At 38.7% G+C, this 12817-nt stretch overlaps 1 long non-coding RNA gene across 1 annotated transcript in view; it reads right to left on the bottom strand.

The window, feature by feature from the left end:
* The window catches only part of LOC135412942 (uncharacterized), an 87699-nt gene that overhangs the window by 24747 nt on the left and 50135 nt on the right, over positions 1-12817 (bottom strand). The gene's annotated exons all lie outside the window — the stretch shown is intronic.

The following is a 12817-nucleotide window of genomic DNA, read 5'->3' as shown; positions in this document are numbered from 1 at the left end:
ATAAACCACAAAACAAACAAAAACCCCACATACAAATAACCCACTACTTTTATTAGCAGGCTCAGACAAATCTTAGAGGAGCTACACACATTGCTGAGAAGATGCTATCTCTGATATAGAATTTGGTTTGCTATAACATTACATTTAGAGAGTACCTGCTGCCTAGGAGAGCCTGGCAGAGTATAATTTCAATGAAGTCACCAAATTTAATCCAGGATTTGAAACAGAGAATGTAGCAAAGCTTTGCTATTCCTGGCCTTGACATTGAAGCCACTGTTTTCATGTAGAGTGCTTTTCAACCCATAAAGTGGTTCTGTGAATGATTTTATAGAACGGCTTTCTATACAACTCGAAAATATACAGACTCTGCAGTTTCTAGATTCTGTTAATAAAGAGGCATAACTTCAAATGTTTTCTGTTAAGACTATTTCCAAAATGACAGTAGCAGTATCAAATGAGAAAGCTTTCAGGCCAACCTAGCATCTTCGGTAGTTGATTTGCTATTGTGATAGAGACTAGCATTTTTCAGGGGAAATGTGGAAAATGAAACTGAGAAATAAGATCGTACAATGAAATTTGCTTTCTCTTGCCTCAGAATAGTAAAATCTTCTCAATAACAGCAGTAATATGGAAGAATACCTGAGGTGTGAACCATGGGGGAGTCTGGCAGAGTGGCCAGCTAGGATTTGTTGATGTTGTCACTGTTCTAAGTGCTGCTACTGTTAATAGCAGAGAACAGTATTCTTTTCTTAGATCTCATGATTATTTCACCCAAACGTTTTACCTGTATACTATTAATTTCTCTGTATTTGTTCCCACATCTATATTGTTTGTGTCTTTACTCTGGGTTTTTATAGAGTGGATAGTACAATGAAGTTGAGATTTCTTGTCTCAAATTAATACTGATAATATTTTAATTCAGTGGTAATCTGCTTTTCCACCCATCCAGCCAGGTGAAGTGTAAGTATAGAACTAAGGGGTTTATTTTCCATCTCTATACACATATGGCAAAAGGAATATTTTATTTTCTGCTATTAATGGAGCTGGCTATAGTAAAATGTGTCAAGGTATGTACCTGTATGGATATCAAATGGCAAATGTGCCAGTTTGTATGCCTAATGTTGGACTCCTAAAAAAAGAAATCCATACTTTCTACAGAGCCAAAACCACATTCTATTGTCAATGAAATGAGCTGCAAGACATGCACAAATAAAAATAAATAAATAAATAAAAGAAAAATAATTTATTCAGGTGCATCATTACAGAGTAGGTGCCTACTTTTCAACTTTCATGTATGATTATCTGGCCATTAAAGCATGATAGGCCGAATTTTTTAGGAGCCTTTGATGAAGCACTTGGAGAAATCTATGCAGACTATTTCCATCATATCCAGTGACTCCTTTGAGAAACTGGAACAGATTTGAAAGAGAGAACTCTTTCTTTAAAACTTGATGCTGTTTCTTATCTGGTATTTCTCCCATAAACAAAGATTTTGGTTCACCTTTCCTCCCTCCCCCCTTCCCAGTGAACAAAGAAACACAGAATTCATTTTGCTTCTCTACATGTCTTTGTTTCCTTTGAGCTTTCCTTTACTATATCCATCATCTATTGGCCTTACAGACTATCTCACAAGTCCTGCCTCTGATGTGTTTGAAGAGAATTCATTTTTAGTTCTTATGCCTTTAACAACCTGCTCTTCAAAACTCTTTTTGGCTTGCCTTATTGTGTTTAACACCTACTTGCCAAAGCTTTTCTCCTTTTTCTTCTTTTTTTTTTTTCTGTTTTCCTAACTTGAAGAGAACTTCGATTTGGAAGTCAAAATTCTTACGCTTAATAATGTCCTTCATCTCATTGTTAATTTTCTACTGCCTAAAACATACCAGTTTGGGAGGAAAGGAATTGTTTTCCCAGAGACTCTTGTGATAGTTAGCATTCATTTGCTGAATCCATGGCAGTATCTTTAACCTGTTGCTTTTCTATTCACAAGCATTTTGACATTATTTTACCATTTGAATCCCTCTTCAATTTCTTTTTAGTAAGTTTTACATTTCTACATAATCCCTCCTTTTGAAAATAATCTGTACCAAAGTTTATGTCTCTACTCTCAGAGCCTCATTGGTCCCTTTCACGCTTGAGAGTAAATCCAGAACAGGAACTTGATAGTGTCTTGGGTTTCTTGACAAGGTTTTGGTAGCAAAGGGCCATAGGGATTGCTTCTCTGAGAAGCTGCTAGAAGCTTCCCCCTATTCAGTGGAATCAATGCCAGCCAGCTCCAAGATGGACTTGCTGTTGGCCAAAGCCAAGCCCACCAGCGATGGTGGTAGATGAGGGAGAAAAACTACAACTGCAGCCAGAGAGAGAAAAGAGAATATGTGAGAGAAACAACTCTGCAGACACTCAGGTCAGTAAAGTAGGAGGGAAAGGAGATGCTCCAGGTACCAGGGCAGAGATTCCCCTGCAGGCTGTGATGAAGGCCATGGAGAGGCAGGCTGTGCCTCTGCAGCTTATGAAGGTCCACAGTGGAGCAGATATCCACCTGCAGCCCTTGGAGGACTCTACAAAGGAGCAGATGGGTGCCTGAAGCAGACTGCGACCCCATGGCAAGCCCATGCTGGAGCAGGCTGCTGGCAAGACCAGTGGCCCTGTGGGGAGAGGAACCCCGATGGAGCAGGTTTGCTAGTAGGACTTGTGAGTCCATGGGGGATCCATGCTGGAGCAGTCTGTTCCTGAAGGACTGCACCCCGTGGAAAGAAACCCACCCTGGAGCAGTTTTTGAAGAGCTGCAGCCCACGGGAAGGACCGACCTTGGACAAGTTTGTAGAGGACTGCCTGCAGTGGGAGGGAGCAGGGGAGGAGCAGGGGAGGAATGTGAGGAGTCCTCCCTCTGAGGAAGAAGGAGGGGCACATCCAACTTGTGAAGACCTGACCATGGCCCCTATTCCCTGCCCCCCAGGGCCAGTGGAGGTGAGGAGACAGAAAAAATGGTGAGTGAAGTTAAGCCTAGGAAGAAGGGAGGTGTGGGGTGAAGGTGTTTGAAGATTTAGGTTTGGGTTTTTTTCGTAATCCTACTCTGCTTTCATTGGTAATAAATCAGTTTTCCTCGAGTCATGTCTGTTTTGCCTGTGACGGTAATTGGTGAGTGATCTCTCCCTGTTATTATCTTGACCCACAAGCTTTTTATATTTTCTTTCCCTGTACATCTGAGGAGGGGAGTGATAGAGTGGCTTTGGTGGGCACCTGGCATCCAGCCAGGGTCAACACACCACAGATATAGTCTTAATGGTATACTTTTCCTCTGTAGGCATAGCATAGATATCCTGCATTAGATGACAGTAGTTGCTTGACTCACCTGACCTGACTCTAAGCCATCCTTTATGCACAGGACCAATGCTCCACCAGTACAGTTGTTTTTTCTACATTTCTGTACCCTTGTACTGTACAGTTTTTCTTCTTATATTACTTCTACCAAGATTTTTATATGCATATTATGTCAAATTCTCAAGGTATGTTATTCAAAGTAAAGCAAAGCACTGAGACCCAACATATACAAGTAGCATTTTTCCGCAAGGTCTCATATGAATGTCAAGTTTCTTCATGATTTTATTTTACACAGCATGTTGTTTTGTCTGACACTCCTTTTGGCTCAGAGGATGACATTAGAGAAGGTCTCCTTTGTCTTTGGAACAAAAATACTGGGGGGAAAGTTAAGAAATTATTTGTTTTCAAGCCCTTGACTTGAGTAGCTACTGGGATAGCCATCAGTCTTCTAAAGAAATGGAAGAACATTTCTGTTAAAGTTTGGGGCTACTGAGAATGTCAAAGAAAAGAATAAAAGTTTTATGGCTTGGTGTTGCATATAAGGTATTTTTCATTATTATTACTCATGGATTAAATATACAAGTAACTAACCAGAACTTTGGGTTCTAAATTAAAGTCAGACATACAAAAAAGAAAACAGTTTCTAAATGTATGTCACAGGCAATGTCAGAGCATATTCCCAGAGTGATGTTTCTATTGAAGTGTGCACGTTTTGATCAGGGATCTCAGCATATCTTGGCTCTAACTGTAGCTGTAGGCTTCTACACAGCAAAGAAATGGATTTATGGATAGATAATGCATGCAAAGGAATTTTTTTTTCTGGAAACAAAAGAGCAAAACTCTATATATAGTCTAAGTAAACAAACAAAAACAGGATACTAAAGACTACAAAAAATAAATAGGACACTGCGTCTATATTTAAGTGGCTCTAGTCATACAATGCTAGTGAAATTCTGATGTCTGTTTACAATGGGACCCAGGTGAAGTCCAGATTTAATTAACTGCACCCAAGTAAATCCAAATAAAACACAGGTATCAAGGAGGAAGAAGTTCTTTGAGAAAAGTAAGAAGAAGAACCACAAAAGAGTGAGAAAGAACATGAGTTTTGGCAAAACAAAGTAGTTGGATATGGGGACATATGGAGGACAGGGTCAGAAAAAAAGTGAGAGCAATGCTACTAAGGAAGACTCCAGAGGCCTGCAAAGGTATGTGATGTAAGTAGATCCCTTTTCCCATGACTTTTTGTTTCCATTTTAATTTTAGACTGAAAAAAAAACCCAAATCAAAACAAAAAAGTAATTAAAAAAATAGAAATTAGAAAAGGCTAAAAGTCAGATATAGTTTACCAAAAAATGCTTCACTTGCAACATTTAAGACATCCCTTTCCTTTTTGCAACAGCAGCACCACCTAATCTGTTTTCCTCACCATTTGAAGTTAATAATCGAAATATGTCACATTCATGGAGAAAAACTTTTGTCTCCTACCTGATTTTTTAAGAAGACCCTTTTATTAACAATGTGATTTAAGGTTTTCTGTGTTTTCTAATGGACCACTGCTATGCATTTCTCCATCTCAAAGATATACCATCTACTTTGCTTTCTATCTCAACCTTCTAATTGCTCATGATCTTCGCTGATATGATGTGATGTATTTTACAGTTTGCCAAGGACTGAAAGTAAAGAGGAAAAATACCAAGAAATCCTTGGAAGTTGAGGAAAGGAGGAAAATTTCAATGAGGTCACAACAGAAAGCAGAGAAACATTTGCAGGTTAGCAGAAGACAATGAATCTTTAGAACAACAGTTCTCTATGTCCAAAGTAAATATCAAATACTCCTGACTTTTGGTAAATGAATCAATGCTGATATTCTGCCCTGACAGACCTGAAAGACAGAGTAAGTAATTAACCTTCAGCTTGTCAGAACTGATAGTTAGTCATCATCATCAGAGTCACTAAAGGTATAAGCCCCAAAGGAAAATATCATTCTGCTCCTGTCACTCTCATCTGTGGACCAAGTCACACAGAGAAAGTTTTTCTAAACTCATTTCAGATGAAGAATGGTGCCTTTACAGTTGGTTTAATGAAATAATGAGCAAGTTGAAAGGTCTTGGTGTAATATTTGAGTTTCAGATTTAATTTTAGTTGGATCATTCTTCCTCCTTGCAATTGGCTGAGGGCTTTCCAAGTTTTCCTGACTGTCATTTGAAATGAAAAGCCCTGTCAGGTTGTAAAGAATCCAGAAAAGGACATTCGAGTCCTGATACTGTGTACTTGATCTATGACTTTTGAAGCAGCACATTGTTCTGTTTAAGACATTTTTCTCCAAGTTGGGAATTTAAAATAGTTTATTCCAGGAATACAAGCTTCCTGTTCACCAGATTCCACCTGATCCAGTGTCACTGTTTAGGTTCACAGGCTTCTGTCTGTTCGATCGATGGGACGACTATCCTTAGTTTCTTAAATCTCTATCACTGCTATGTATTTGCTCAAGTCCTCTTTAATCTTGCAGAAGAACCCCTCAGGAAGGATAGGATTCATGCCAGTAGTTTACATGACTAATTGATTCTTGTAGACAAAACCAGTGCTAGAACAAGTAAGTAATGCAGACACGTCCCTCCTTAAGGTGGAAGCCAAAGAGGCTCTGTATCACTCTCTAGCTCTTTGAGCTGCTCTCAATCAGTTCCATGAAACGTTGCCAGAAAATGTTTGCTTATGTTGGGAAACAGTGAAAACATTATACGTTTGGGTTTCATTAAAATATATAGGCCCAGATTTAATTTGTACTCTCTCGTCAGCTATGGCAATCTCACTCAAGTTTTGTGGCATTGAAAGAAGTAGGGGCTCAGTAATAAATTCAATACATCGGGGTTTTTTAAGAGATTTTAGATAACAAGCAACAGTTTCTTTATTATTTCTCCCTCAGAGAATAACAGGCCACATATAGTCTAACGCTGAATATGACTGGAGGGGGGGCAGAGGAGAACGGACACTTTTTTTATCTTGCCCCCTATAATAGATTTTTCCTTTTGCTCAGTTCTCTCTGTGAATAACAAGAGTGGCAGCCATTTTCTCCCAGCTCAACATCAAAACCCCTTTCATCTGCTGTCTAAATGCAAACAAAGCAAACCTTCCACCAGGCCTTTCTTTCCAGATAAATTAAAACTCTCATATCCTGGGGCCTAAATCAAGCCTAAAGGCCTTCCCTAGATAAATCCTTTCTCAACCTGAAATCTTCTTGCTACACGTGCTCCTTGTAAGATAATTTTGCAGTAGCTAATCAATAATGCAACAGTAAATTGCATTTAAATAAACATTAGCAGCCCTCTTAATGAATAAAACCTCATTTGCAATTTGTCAAAGTCACAAATGCTGGACTCTTTTGATATTCATTAGAATATTGGAAATTGGAGCTTTGACAGGTTTTATGTATATTGCAATTATGGTTTTTGTGAATAAAAGAAGTGCTTTATTTTCACAAGAATTCTTGAATAAAAACAGTGATACATGCTATGGATGTGATAGATCTCAATTGCTGCCCTATTAAAAATGCAGAAAAAGAAAAAAGCCCATGTTATAGTCACAAATTTTAAAAGGTTGAAATGTATTATACATATATTTTGCAAAACTTATTATGAAATTCCTTCTTTTGTATGGAGAATTTTAATTAATTTGCTGTGATCCTAAGCTTTGGAAAAATAGAATTCTTGGTAATTAATTTTTATGCGGCAATACGATATTACAGTTGTATGTGTCACTAATTTTGTAGTGCAATTGCAAAATAAAAGTATGTTTACATATCATATATTGTAAATTCACTTAATAAGGTTTTTTGATTTTAACCCCATTTTTCAATAGAAGCACTTCACATAAATGTCCCCATGTGAAACATCTGCACCATGCACATTACTACATGAATTCACCGCTTTATGAGCAAAGTCTTATATCGAGGATGGAGGAAAAATTCTAATTTTGAGAACCATTAGATTGTGGAATAGTATCCCAAGGGAAGAAGGAGAAGCCATAACCACAAGCTATTTAAAAACAGATTGGAAAACCTGAGCAGTTCACAGTAAAGAAGAGAATGTCACTGGAAAAGAAACACAACACAAATTATGTGCAAGTTGTTTTCTATCTCTACATTCTGCAATTGCACGTAAGGATAAGGCCAAGTCAAACACAGAGCACTGCACTGGCTTGCTATAGGAGTTTCTATGAAAAAGTCCAGCTTTCCTGTAAAACAAAATCTCCAGAATGTATTTATCCCTAAGAATATTTTGAAGGGCAGAGGAGGCCAAATTATAGCTGTGGCTCATTAAGTTGTTTGATTGACTCACAAGCGGCTGGTAAAGACACGGATTAAAACAAACATTGCATGGACATCAGCACTGCCCAAGCCTTGCCTCACATCCCACCACTATCATGCATCCATTTACAGTAGCCTCTTACTCTTTCGCCTGTGTTCCCAGGAAGAGGTTGCATAAGACTGGTTTGTAGTTTCCACCTTTAATCTCCAAGTAAAGGCTCCTTTCTTGCCACTAGCAATTAAGTGCTACACAGGCAAAACAGTCTTCTAGATAGCAACATAAAGAGCTCCTCTCTCCCTCTCACCCTCCTGGGCCATGTTTAGAGCCATCCTTACACCTTGGCCTCCAGGAGCAAGAGGCTGGAGTGGCTCTGCTCACCTTTCCTCTCCAAATACACCAGGACAAGTGGGAAGTTGCTTTGCAAAGGCAGCACTTCAGAGTCAGGGATCAGTCCTGCTAGTGACAGAGAAGACTTAAGAGCACAAGAATGAAGGTGGACAAAGACCTAAATGTGTTCTGCACCTCCACTATGCCTCCAATAAGGTGTTTCTAAGCTGAGCTACTTCGGGAGACACTGCCAGAAGCAGCTCCCATGTCCAATGCATGCTCAGTAGCACCAATTTTCTCTACAGACAGTACAGGCTTATGGCTTTAAAGCAGTCCATATGCCACTAATGGTACCCAGATATCATACTTTGTATATCTGTGCTCTTGAACTCATTACCTCAGTGAGGGAGGCTTGGGACATAGAACTAGGAGTGACCACAACACAACACAACACTACAGGAGTCAGGGCTCTACTCCTGTGGATGAAAACGACCCGGAAGGCTGAAGGCTGCTCTAGTCTCCGCTGTCCTCCAGCTGACAGTTGATAGAGCAGGTTTGCAAACATTTGCATGCACTCGTGAGGACAAAAGCGTCCTCCCACCTAAGCACATTCTCATGTTCCCCAGGTCTGTTGCCTGATGCACCATACAGAACAGATCCCCTGAACACAAAGCTCCGGCATCCTTCAGGTGCTTCTTTATTGCTGTTCTGATCTGGTGAGAGAGAGAGTCCTATGTCATTGTCTTGGCATCACAAACCGCTTGTTAAGTATTTTGTTAGGAAATGACAGACATTAAATGAATTTTTTTTCCAGATTATGTACTATCACGTTAGGTAGAGGGAATGTCAGTTATTTTTACATGGATCCTCAACCATATGTGAAGCAGTTTTAAGCTGGGAGTGGGGGGGCTGGGGAAGGGAATGCAAGATACCATAGGAAGCCACTATTATTTATCTCCCTTTAAATAACCTCATGTAAAAAACAGCAGACAAAAGTTTAGTACACCTGGCATTCGTGACAGCCTCCTCCATGCATTTTTGCCTCTGAAGGAGAGTAGGAATAAGGAGGAGAACGGTTCACATTCAAGTTGTAGGAAATTATTCTATCTGCTCTCTAGGGAGAGAGAGATTAAGTTTCTGAACTTACTGATCTGGAAGCCACTTTGGGTTCTCTCATCATGTGTAATAGGATTGTTTATTTAGGATACAGGATTCTGAGTAGCAGACTTTGGTGGGTGTGAGCTTCATTACTCTCTGTGATTTTAGTCAAATCATTGTTGATAGTTTTGACATTTTATGAATTATAGATTTTATGCATTTTAACATATTCACAGAAACCAGGAAAATAATATTCCTGTTTTCCTTTTCTGGCCACATCTTGAGTCTATTACTTGCCCCCTACTAAGAGAAGGTAAAAAAAGTTTAAATTGTAATGGATCTCTTGATAAGAGCATTAGATAAATTGTACTACAGCTGACCCAAAACTCAATGCAGATATTCTTGATGCAGTTGTTAACTGTTTATTTATGTTTATATACACCCAAACTTGTAAACATTGGTTCTTGATTCAGAATGAAAAATACTATTTTCTTATTAGTGACACTAGGCTCAAATTATAATCATTACAAGTAGTACTATCTTTAAAAATACAGTTCGCTACCTATGAGCAGATATAGATTTTGCATTTCCATTACAATACTTTAATCTATGACCTTTGTCCTTTTATTACAATACTATTGAAATTAGGTTGTTGGAACTAAGATGCGGATTAATTTATTCATTGCTTTTTCTTTTCCTTTTTTTTTAACCTAACGGCAGTAGAAAGGTCCAAAATTATTTTAAATCCTACACTTTTTTATCTGTGATAATGTTTTCCCCATGAATACAGGGCTCTGTTGAGTCTAGCAAAGGCTGTTACTTTGTCTTCAGGTTAATATACAGACACAGGAAAAATCAGAAGCTAGATATCATAAACATGATTAGCCAGTGATCAATTATATGCCTTAACATAGGCTTAACATGTTCCTAAAAACAGATTTAAAACAAATATAGTGAAATTATATATATATAAACAAGTAATGCTATGTTGTTTGTACTAATATTTCCATTCCTACAAGGCCTCCAGCGTTTTTTTGGTACAAGAAGAAACATAAATGAATGACATTTTCACTTTCTATTTCATATCAGTACGCTAAACTAAATTAGCTATTCCCAATTCTGGTTTCACACAAAAGTAAATCTAGAATAATTCCAGCACAACCAATGAGGCCACCTACATCACTGGTGTAAATCTATGGAATCATGCCTCTGCTACTTATGTTTGTAATGTGTGGACAGAGACAAAACAGAGCAGCTCCCTGTCTCCTCGCATATACATAACAGCCACAGTCCCTCCCCAAAGGTTGTATTTCCTAACATACAGTATTTCTCCACCTTTAGCGTTTTACATATAAAATACTAGTGTTGTAACAGATAATGCCGGTGCCATGGAACAGATGTAGTCATCTTAATCAGCTGTTTTCTAGTTAAAAATCTGAATGGATAAATTTCCAACATTCCAAGATTGTGCTTCACGTATGTAACTCACACAACTAACAACATTCCTTCGTTAGAGGCACTTGAGAGAATTTTAGTTTGTCCATTTTAGCTTTATTTAACAACAGTCATACACCATTCACATTAGCTCAGATTACGCATTTAATTTCCTTAAGTGCTACTCTTAAAACATCACCATGCTTAATGTTGACGTCTAAATGGTACCATTTACGCTTTGCTGTGAACACCTCATTAAAGTAAATGGAGCAGGTAAGGAGGTAGAGCATCTGCCTTTGTTGAGGCAAATGGGGAATTGCGTGCCTTTGTTTGACTGGGAACAGTTGAGCACGATTTTCAGCCCGTGTAAACTGATGTAGCTCCGTAGATTTCATCAGAGCTTCTCTGATTTATATTAGTTACAGATAAGGCAGGGTTCCTGTGAGCCTCGGATAACATAGTATTCCCTACATCCATAAGGTCACTTAAGAGACGCCTCCAGAGCACTGACTGTTTATAAATTGGATACGGGTGTATTTTTAAAAGGGGGCTACTCATATGTCCCCTTTACAGTGGAAAAACAATCACCCTTTTTTTCCTTTCCTCACTTAAATATCAAATTTGTGATTATTTATTAAAGTGAGAAAACAGTATGTAATTAAAAAAAAAAAAAAGAGGAGAAGAGAGATATTTTCCCTGACTTGCCAAAATTTCTCCCTTTGAGCAAGTCTAAGTACAGAATATTTTGGAGCTCCAAAAATGTAAAAAGATCAGGACAATTACTCAAGTTATTCCGCATTTCTAATCTATTATTTTCTTCCATGAACATAGGTAGATATAACACAACTACAGATTTTTACATGCATTTTTTAGTATTGTGGAAGAGGAAAAAAACCAAACAAGACGAGAATTTGCTGAAGCAAATAGATCAAGATACCGCTAAACCAGCCTAAACTCAGCTTCCTTTGCTGTAGCATCTGCAGTAGAATCAGTGGGCTACAGAGGAGATTTCATCCCTTTCTGTAGCAAACTGTGGCAGTGACAGATTAGACAGGCTATTTTATCTTAAACAAGATTTAGCCATAGAGCTGTTGTCAGTAGGTTGCATTGCTTCCTAAATTCTGCATTAGTGTCCCACTACCCTATAAATTGCCTTATGTCTCCTCAGCTCCCACACCACCATGTGACCTCATTGCCAACAGAGAATAATGTGGTACACCATTAATGTTTGAAAAATCCTTTGAAACCTTGGGATAAAAGCTGTCATATAAGTGCAAAGTATTATTATTATTATTTCCTTGATGTCAATGTGAGCTGTAATAGTCTTTTTTTCCAATTTGTTACTTAAAAGAGGAAGAAAAATTAGCCATTGCTCTGTTTTCAAAGCCAGCAGGGGCCATTGAGGAATTTACAGCATTCTACTTCAGATATTTCTTAACCCCTTTTGCCCCAAAATACAGAACCAGGGTTAAACACGGTCAATGCCATTTCTACTTGTCAGGAGTCTTGGAAACAAGGAACTAATGCACACTGCAGCAACTATTGCTTTTACTGACAGCATATGTTCATTGTGAGATGAACAGTTTAAGCCAGCTGACTACACAGGAACATTAATAGCAAAGGATGGGCTATATAAACTTCAGAAAGCTTACATTAAGGCAATGTGAAATAGTACATTTTGTGAGGCTTTCAAGTTCATTTTTTCCAAGCAATTTGTGCACAAAAAGTCTTAGAAACTTTTCTGACGCAAATAAATATACAAATGCCTCCTCCTACTCTGACTTGTTCCTCTAATCTATTACCTAAATGGATTTTCCTCATCTTTCTTTCCCTCCCAAAGTCAACAGCAGAGTAGGCTTAAATAAGTGAAAGTAGAACCTATTATCACTGTTTTGCAACTTTATTGATAGCGCCGGTGGCAAAGCTATCTCCTGCCACTTGCTAGCACAGACAAATGTGGAGAGTCCCATCTCCTTGCCTGGCAGCAGGGGAACCCAGTGGTCAGTGAAGCTGAGTTTCCACAGCAACACCCTGTTATGTTTCCCAGGCAACCAGGATCCTCAAAATTGGGTGGCAATTGGCGAGCAGAGTAGTTTGGGGACAGTAAAACCTATTTTCCCACTTTGTCAAAGTAGGAGCTGTGCTGGTGGCGGGCACAGGTGGGATATCAGGGAAGGGGGGGGGCTGCAGCCTGGCTACAGGATTCAGCTGTTTCTCCTGACTCACAGCTACGTACAGCTTCTTCAACCTCCCCACTTTGTTCAGCAGAGTCCCCAAAAAAGTAACATTGCACATTTTTATTTGCAGTTATTTTTTCTTTTGCTAATTTCATAGTT

Source organism: Pseudopipra pipra, chromosome 1, assembly GCF_036250125.1.
Source record: "Pseudopipra pipra isolate bDixPip1 chromosome 1, bDixPip1.hap1, whole genome shotgun sequence".
Lineage (NCBI taxonomy): Eukaryota > Metazoa > Chordata > Aves > Passeriformes > Pipridae > Pseudopipra > Pseudopipra pipra.
This window is presented reverse-complemented; position numbering and strand designations above follow the sequence as displayed.